The 9,205-nt window shown below is 47.1% G+C and overlaps 1 pseudogene; it reads right to left on the reverse strand.

Annotated features, from left to right (window-relative positions):
- Positions 1-766: 766 nt before the first annotated feature.
- LOC127628532 (piggyBac transposable element-derived protein 4-like) lies at positions 767-2,720 on the reverse strand (annotated as a pseudogene).
- Between the last annotated feature and the right edge of the window lie 6,485 nt (positions 2,721-9,205).

Raw genomic sequence — 9,205 nt, forward strand, 5'->3', positions numbered from 1 at the left:
TGCAGAGCAGCGGGGTGGGCAACATCTAACACTTTCGCGAGATTCTACAATCTCCGAATTGAGTCAGTATCGTCCCGTGTTTTCTCAGGTCCGAGCTCGTAGAACTCGGTAACATGCTGACGATCTGGCCGGGTGAATCGCTTGCGCCTAGCGCCCTTTCCCTCAGCCGAGGTAAAATAGTGCCTTTTTTCCCAGGAGACCCCATCGTAAAGGTCGGGTCCCTGGTTGATTCCTCCCTAGACCATGTGGGTCCGCAGTTCAGCAGAGGAACTCTTTTTTTCAATTTGACCCCGGGAAAAACAAACACAATTTCAAACATTTAGAAGGATTTTATTTTTAAACAGAGCATCATTACAATCAAAATATCAGTAAGGAACACATAACAGTCCTTTTTGTTATCAAGGATTGCAACATACATAATGTGTGGGGTCAATTTGACCCCAAGAAAACAAACAATTTTAAACATTCAGAAGGATTTTATTTCTAAAACAGAACATCATTGCCATCAGAACAACAGTAAGGAACACATAACAGAGAAAGAAAGAGAGAAAGAGAGAGAAAGAGAGAAAGAAAGAAAAAGATGGATTTACAAAACCACCTCTAAAAAGTAAATTTGAGCATTTTGTCAGGAATTGTTTTAAGAGACTGTAAGTGCTTTATGCAAAAACTATGAGTTAGAATACAAACAGCATAGACAGAATATGAACAGCATATTGTTTTTTTTCATACAGATCTCCATAAGGTACATTCCAGCCTTTTGTCTGCACTACTTTGCACATGATGTGCAGGAAGTGTGTGTGTGCTCCTTGCAGATGTATTTTTTGCATTTCACACAAGTGTTGCTGGTCTTGGTGTCATTTCTGTTGGGACAGACCTGGCACCTGCCACGTTTCCTGCTTGCAGTTTGAACCAATGGAGTGTGCGTCTCCATTTGGATGTCCTTCACAACAGTTGCAGCAGCTGTTGATGCTCTTGGAAGGCACCGTCTTCTCTCGATGTGAGGTTTCACTAGCTCGTAACCCAGCTGCTCCAAGAAAATTCTCCTTTGACTCAGTTTTCCGCTGTTCCAGTCCTTGTTTATTTCACTACATAACACAAAGGCATTGTAGGCGCTCACATCAATGATGTTGAAGAAAATGACAAGTGGCCAACGGGCGGTCATGCGTCGGCAGCTGTAGGTGGCTGTAACCTTGTCCAAATTATCAACCCCTCTGTAACGCTGTTCAAGGACGGGACAGACACAAACGTCAACTTAAGGGGTAAGTTTATTTTTCTCTCTCTTGACAGTATGCTAGGGTTTGCTTTCTGGGTCGGGTTCTCCCTCTCGTGCTCTGTCACTCCTGCCCTTTTTATGCCGCTCTCCTCGTGTTACTGAAATTAGAGACAGGTGTTAGTCATCATTTAGCTCAGGTGTGAGCGCCCTTACCGCTTTTCTCTCCCGGACGGGCGCTTGACCACGCCCCCGCTGCCACACCCTCCCTTTGTCTCATTGTAATCCAGCACCATTTGTGGTTTTCGGTCTTCTCTAGTGCTCAGAACAGCATCTTTGTGCATAGTGCTCATTAGCAGGACATTTTTCCCTTTCTTGGGGCAATAGGAGACGACAGTGGCCTTTTCGGTGAAGGCAAACATTGAAGATGTTACCTTCCTGTTCTTCATCGCAAGAAGCTCAGAGGGAAGTTCTGGCTTATTTTTTCTCACTGTCCCCAACATGGTAACCTTCCTTTTTAGCAGTTCTTCACCCAGGGCGTATGATGTGAAAAAATTATCGCATGTAATGTTATGGCCATTCAGTCCCTCAGCCATGTCTAGTACCACCCTCATGCCTTGATTTTTTTCAGGCGCTTCTCCAGGGGATTTACCCATGTACACCTGCATATTCCAGGCATAGCTGGACTGTGCATCACATGAGGCCCATATTTTTATGCCATATTTGGCTGGTTTGCTTGGTATGTATTGTCTGAAAGGACAGCACCCACGAAATGGAACCAGACATTCATCCACCGTGATGTGGGGGACTGGATTGTAAAGAAAGGGTAATCGCTGGACCCACTTGTCCCATACAACCTGTATTGCTGCGAGTTTGTCACGCTCTCGTCTGCCCTGTCTTGTTTCTTTGTCATCAAAGCTTATGACACGGGAGAAAACATGGAATGTCTTTAGAGATATGGTGGCTGGAAATATTGCCCTTCCAGTGTCACCATTCCAAAGGCTTGCTGTTGCTTCTCCTTTTGACTTGTAGACTCCTGCCAAAATGAGCAACCCAATGTAGGCTTGCAAGTCAGTCACATCAAAGTCTTTCCAACCTTCCCCATACACATGCCTACCCTCTAAGATTGTCATTTCAAGTACATCCTTTTCAATTGATGGTGTGATAAAAAGATCAAATGCTGATTTTATATCTTGGACATGGCTGACAGCATATCTAGAGGCCCTGGAACCATTTTGATGACATTAGCAGCACTAAGTCTACCCTGTCGTTCAGGTGGTGAGCGGGACCATGATAACTTTCCATTTTTAGAAGGTAATGGGTTTGTGGGTGGTTGAGAGACAACAGGAGGGTCAACATTAGGAGTATCATTCTCATCTGAGGAGGATGCCTCATAATCATGGTCCTCAATATTATCATCGGTCTCAGACACATTCTCCTCTATGTCACTTTCACTGTCAAAAAACTGTGACAAAATCTCATAGACAGAAAATCTTTGCTTAGATGTCATTTTCAAATGAGAGATATGGAGAACATAGAGAGCACACAGAGCACAAAGAGAAATGGTTTAGAAGGCTTCTGTTCATGCTTTTATAATGTTTGCTCCTCCCCTTTGTTTGGTAAACCATGAGAATTATGTTTTCCCCTCCCCCACGGCACGGGAAATATCAAATTTCTCGCAAAAATTATGTTTTCCCCTCCCCCACGACATGGGAAATATCAAAGTTCTCGCAAAAATTATGTTTTCCCCTCCCCATGGCACGGGAAATATCAAAGTTCTCGCAAAAATTATGTTTTCCCCTCCCCCATGGCACGGGAAACATCAAAGTTCTCATGAGAATTATGTCCCATGTCATGTGAACTACTAGTGGTTCTCGCAATACTACAGATATGGTTATGTTATGTTAGAGCCCTAAAACAGTGGGAAGTTTTTTGAATATAATTTTGAATATGTAAAATTGTAATGAACATTATAAAATTATAACATGTTATAGTGACCTCAATAAAACAAATGTGTGTGAAATTTTTATATTTCTTCTGTTTTATACAGCTAAAAGAGCCTGGGGTCAAATTGACCCCAAGGAACACCGATGCTACAAAATGTGTACAGGACATTGAAAAAATATCAGCAGGTTAATTTGATGTTTACAGAGTTGTCCCCATTAAATTAGGAAAAGTCATTAAATCTGAAGCAAAAAAAAAACAAAAAAAACATGTTTTTACATACGTTAAACATTGAATGGGGTCAAATTGACCCCAAAGATAATAGGAGGGTTAATTGGGCATTGGGGAAGGGTACGTGCAGCCTGATACAGCTGGTCGCCTTTGCACGTAAGAATACCTGCCCGCTCCTGTATCAGCAGTTCACGTACACGGCTCAGTGCATGGCACATTTAAAGGTGGACCCCTAGTGTCGCTTCTCTGACACGACGTGGAGAGAGCGACAGAAAGGGAATGTCTAGGATACGTATGTAACCTCCGTTCCCCGATGGAGGGAACGAGACGTTGTGTCTTCCACGTCGCTGAGCCGAGCCACTGTTGTGGCCGGACCATTTCCGGCTCCTCAGAAAAATCTTGAATGAACTCCCGTATTCGCCCCGCTTAAATACCTGTATGTCTGGGGTACTGAAATATATATATATATATATATATATATATATATATATATATATATATATATATATTTCACATTTTAGAATAATATTAAAGTCATTAAAACTATGGAATAACATAAATGGAACTATGGGAATTATGTTGTGACTAAACAAAATCCATTTTATCATCTTCAAAGTAGTCACCCTTTGCCTAGAATTTGCAGAGATTTACCCACCGAGAGTGAGAACCACATTATAGTGACTGCAAGGAGGTTACCCCATGTGTCTCTACCCTCCCTATCAACTGGGCCAATTTGGTTGTTTAGGAGACATGGCTGGAGTCACTCAGCACGCTCTGGATTCGAACTTGCGACTACAGGGGTGGTAGTCAACGTCAATACTCACTGAGCTACCCAGGCCCACTGTAGTCCTTTTTTACTATAAATCTACACTTACACTTTCACAATCTTTGGTGTTTACTGATTCGCATTCTCTGTGCACATCACCATCTTCTGGGCAGGGAGGGAATTACTATGGATTACTTTTATGCTTCCTTAATGTGATTTTAGGAGCTTTAAATGTCTGGCCACCATTCGCTTATTTTTTATGGACCTACAGAGCTAAAATATTCTTCTAAAAATCTTAATTTGTGTTCTTCAGAAGAAAGAAAGTCATACACATCTGGGATGGCATGTGGGGGAGTAAATGATGATGAGAGAATTAAATTTTTTTGGTGAGTTATGCCTCTAAGTAAACCCTTAAGATTTTGTAAGGCGTGTTTTTACTAAGTGTTTTTTTTTTTCTTTTTTCTTTTTTCTTTTTTTGCTTCTAGTTTCTGGGCTATAAGAAAATGTTCTCTCAGTTTTCACTTAAGTTACTCTCTAGGCAATGAGAAATGGGACAAAATACCTATGCCTAATTGTATTTCATGTCTTCTATGAGCTAAAATTATAAGAATGCATATAAAATGATAGAAATATGAATTAAATGTAAAAATGAAATATATATTTTTTTAAAACAGTCCCAAATGGTATAGACAGTCTTTTTAGACCCATTCCATCCCTGTTGATGACAATCTTGTCCTCTCATTTCGCTAGAAGGCATAATTACACAGTATTACTGCAGTTTTATTTATCAAAATATTTTTAGGTGCCAGACTGCTGCCAGCTCAGGGAATAAGACAAACTACCCACTGGACAGTGTTCCACTGCTCTAACTGCCCTCTGTATTACCACCACTTGATTGGTTAAGCCACGTGGCAGCCAATGAGGCGTAACCCCTCTGTCAGATATTGTCACATAATGTCCCAGGCTGCTTATAATGCGTACATTTGTGTATGTCCTCAACACACACATAATTATGCAGCTGCAACACTCCATGTTGCATGGTAATTGCCTCTCAAGGTGGTGGTGGATATCGACCGCTCTTTAATTATCTGTATGTGTGACAGCTGCTTCCATGATTGACACTCACAGACTCAGATGCAATAGCCTACTCACTGCGCAGGACTTCAGGCAGAAATTAGTCTCTGAATTTTCTTCTTAGAGATTCAAGGGTATTAAGGAAGAGATGGTGGAAGAGAACAAGTTAAAGAGGCTGTTTGTGTTAATTGGTGATTGTTGTAATTTGCACACAGAGCCATAAGAGGGGCTAAGGAGGTGTTTATATTCGATATTGAGAGAGAGAAGTAGATGACAGCCGTTGGAATTAAGGGGATGCTCATCAAGCTGCACTTTTTTGAGTTGTCACTAGTTAAGAATGAGAGGTTAAAAACATGACAATTGAAAAGGTGCTAATGAGTAAAAGTAATCCATAAAAATAGAGTAGTTTAATCCATGTCTTCTGAAGAACTATAAATCTTGCATCTGCCATCTGCTTGGTGCGTTCCTGAAAGAAGCACTTAATTTATAGTGAAAAAGTAGTCACATTTTGGTCTATTTCACACCCAAAACTGATCATATCACTTCAGGAGACTTGCAAATGGATTGCCTTTATTCTGCCTTCATGTCCTTTTTAGAGCTTGAAAGTTTTGGAGGACTATAAAGAAAAAAAAATGTTTTAGGGAAAAGAGTGAAAATTAAACATAGTAAACTGGAGGCCTGGGTAGCTCAGCGAGTATTGACGCTGACTACCACCTCTGGAGTCGGAAGTTCAGGGTGTGCTGACTGACTCCAGCCAGGTCTCCTAAACAACCATATTGACCCAGTTGCTAGGGAGGGTAGAGTCACATACGGTAATCCCCTTGTGGTTGCGATTAAGTGGTTCTCGCTCTGAATGGGGTGCATGGTAAATTGTGCGTGGATTACGGAGAGTAGCATGAGCCTCCACATGTTGTGATTCTCTGCAGTGTCATGCACAGGAGCCATGTGATAAGATGCGCGGATTGATGGTTTCAGAATTGGAGGCGAGTAAGGTGAGTAACCACGCCACCATGAGGACCTAGTAAGTAGTAGTTATTGGGCATTCCAAAATTGGGGAGAATAAGAAAAAACATTCTAAACTAAAAAATTATTAAATAGGTCTTTATATATATATATATATATATATATATATATATATATATATATATATATATATATTTATTTATTTGAAAAGTGCATTATTTTTGTAAAATGCTTATTTAGGTAAATCTGTCAAAATTATATTAATAACTCTGACAAAAGTGGTTCAGATTCTGTATCATACTTTAAGTGTTACGATCCCTTGTTGTCTGCCCTGTGTTCTCTGTCTCACTAGTCACGTTTATGTCATGTTTCCTTGTTGTCTGCTCCGTGTTTTCCGTTTCACCCGTCCCCGATCCCGTTCCATGTCATGTTTTCCCTGTTGTCCGCCCTGAGTCTCACTGTCCGTGTGTGAAACTGCACTTCCCACAATTCCCGGATCACACTCCCAGCCCTGATCACTGTGTTATTGTCCGCACCTGTCTGTTATTTTGAATATTACCTTGTCTGTTTATTTAAACCCCGCTTTCTCCCCTTCCCTTTGTCGTTCGTTGACGTTCCATGTCTCCCCTTATGTCTGGTTTGACTCTCTCTGTCCGTCCGAGGTTACCCTGTTGTTCTCCGCCCTCCGTATCCACCAGTATTTAGTTTGCCTTTTTTTCCCATCGTGGATTTTTATTTGTTCCTGTGTTTGATTTCTTTTGTGTTATTTAAAAATAAACCGCATTTGGATCCACACCCCGTCTGCCTTCTGTTCTTCACACATCATAACAGAACGAACGACCAACAATGGATCCAGCGGTCCAGCAGGCCAACTACCAGCTGCTTGGTTTGAAGCAAGGGGACCGACCAGTTGAAGACCACATCCGGGACTTCCTGGAGCTGGCACACTTTTCGGACTTCCCGGAGACAGCCCTTGTGGTTTTCTTCAGGGGCAATTTGGACGCGTCGCTGAAGGAGCGGTTGCCACCGGCGACACACGGCTGGACTTTGCAGGAGATTGTGGAAGAGACTCTGCTGGTCAGCGGCTCGCCACTCACTGTGGCCGTGGCAGAGAAGGACCCTACCTCACCACCCGTGGTGGCGACCTTCCACTCACCCATGGCTCTTCCCATCACGCCTGCCTCACAAGTCAGTGAACAAACCCCCACACCAGTCGATTCCCTTGAGCCTGCACGGTCCTCTTCGTCAGCCCGGAGGAGGAAGAGAAGACGGGCTTCCGCCTCCCGGCCCACGCCTGCCCCGGTCTGTGAGCCAGTGCCCACGCCTGCCCCGGTCTGCAAGCCAGAGCCCACGCCTTCCCCGGTCAGCGAGCCTGAGCCCACACCAGCCACGGTCAGCAAGCCTGAGCCCACTCCAGCCACGGCCAGCGAGCCTGAGGCCACGCCAACCATGAACAGTGTTCCAGCGTTGTCAGCCTCATCCGCCCGGAGGAAGAGGAGAAAGGGAAGGGTCTCTGCTCTCCAGCCTCAGTCTACCGCAACTCCGTCCCCAGAACGCCCCGTGGCTCTGCCCTCAGCGTCCAGCGAACCCAAGCTCGCGCATACCACGGTCAACCAGCCAATGCCTGTAGCCTCAGATGTCAGTGATCCAGTGCCGATAGCCTCATCTTTAGTGAGCCAGTGCCTGTAGCCTCGGATGTCAGTGAGCCAGTGCCTGTAGCCTTGACCGTCCCTGAGCCAGTGCCTGTAGCATCGACCGTCCCTGAGCCAGCGCCAGCTGCCCCTGCCAGGGCTCCTCTCGGGCCTCCCAGGGCCCCGCCTCCCAAGTCTCTCGAGTCTCCCAGGGCTCCGCCTCTCAAGTCTCTCGAGTCTTCCAGGTCTCCTCCTCCTGAGCCTTTAGGGCTCTGCCTCTCAAGTCTCTCGAGCCACCCAAGGCTCCGCCTCTGGAGCCACTCAGGGCTCCGCCCCTCGAGCCTCTCGAGCCACCCAGGGCTCCGCCTCTCGAGCCTCCCGAGCCTCTCGAGCCACTCACGGCTCCACCCCCGAGCCTCCTACGGCTCCGCCCCCCGAGCCTCCGACAGCTCCACCTCCAGAGTCTCTCAGGGCATCGCCTCCTGAGCCTTCCGAGCCTCCTACGGCTCCGCCTCCCGGGCCTCCTACGGCTCTGCTTCCCGAGCATCCGAGCCTCCTGCGGCTCCGCCTCCCTCTGCTCAACCTCCTGAGCCTCTCTCGGCTCCGCCTCCTGAGCCTCCGGAGCCTCCCTCAGCTCTGTCTCCCGAGCCTCCCTCAGCTCCGCCTCCAGAGCCACCCTCAGCTTTGCCTCCAGAGCCTCCTTCAGCTCCACCTCCCGACCGTCCAAGCCGCCTCCCTCGGCTCCACCTCCGGAGTCTCCAGAGCCTCTCCCGGCTCCGGCTCCGCCTCCGAAGCCTCCTTCGGCTCCGTCTTCAGAGCCTTCTTCGCCCTCGCCTCCGGCTTCGCCTCCTGAACTTCCCTCGGCTCTGCCTCCGGAGCCTCCTTCAGCTCCACCTCCCGAGCCTCCCTCGGCTCCGCCTCTAGTGGCTCCCTCGGCTCCGCCTGCTGGGCCTTCAACGCCATCGCCTCCCGAGCCTCCCTTGGCTCCGCCTACGCCTTCCACGGCGCCTCCTCCCAAGCCTTCTACGGCCCCGCCTACGCCTTCCTCGGCGTCGCCTCCCAAGTCTTCTACGGCCCGCCTCCGAAGTCCTCCTTGGCTCCGCCCACCACGGGTCCACCTCCTGACCCACCCAAGGCCGTACCACCTGAGTCTGCCACGCTCAGCCTGCCTCTGCTCCGCCCCCCATGTTTCCCACGGGTCTGCCTGCCTCTGCTCCGCCCACAGTGTACCCCACAGCTCTGCCTGCCTCTGCTCTGCCCCCAGGGTCTCCTGCGGCCCTACCTGCGCCTCCCTCGGTGCCGCAGCCCAAGTCTACGACTGCGCCGCCTCAGAAGCCTTCCTTGGCTCCGCCTCACGTGGCTCCGCCAGCTTCCCCAGAGGCCACT

Source organism: Xyrauchen texanus, chromosome 35 (genome assembly GCF_025860055.1).
Source record: "Xyrauchen texanus isolate HMW12.3.18 chromosome 35, RBS_HiC_50CHRs, whole genome shotgun sequence".
Classification (NCBI taxonomy): Eukaryota; Metazoa; Chordata; class Actinopteri; order Cypriniformes; family Catostomidae; genus Xyrauchen; species Xyrauchen texanus.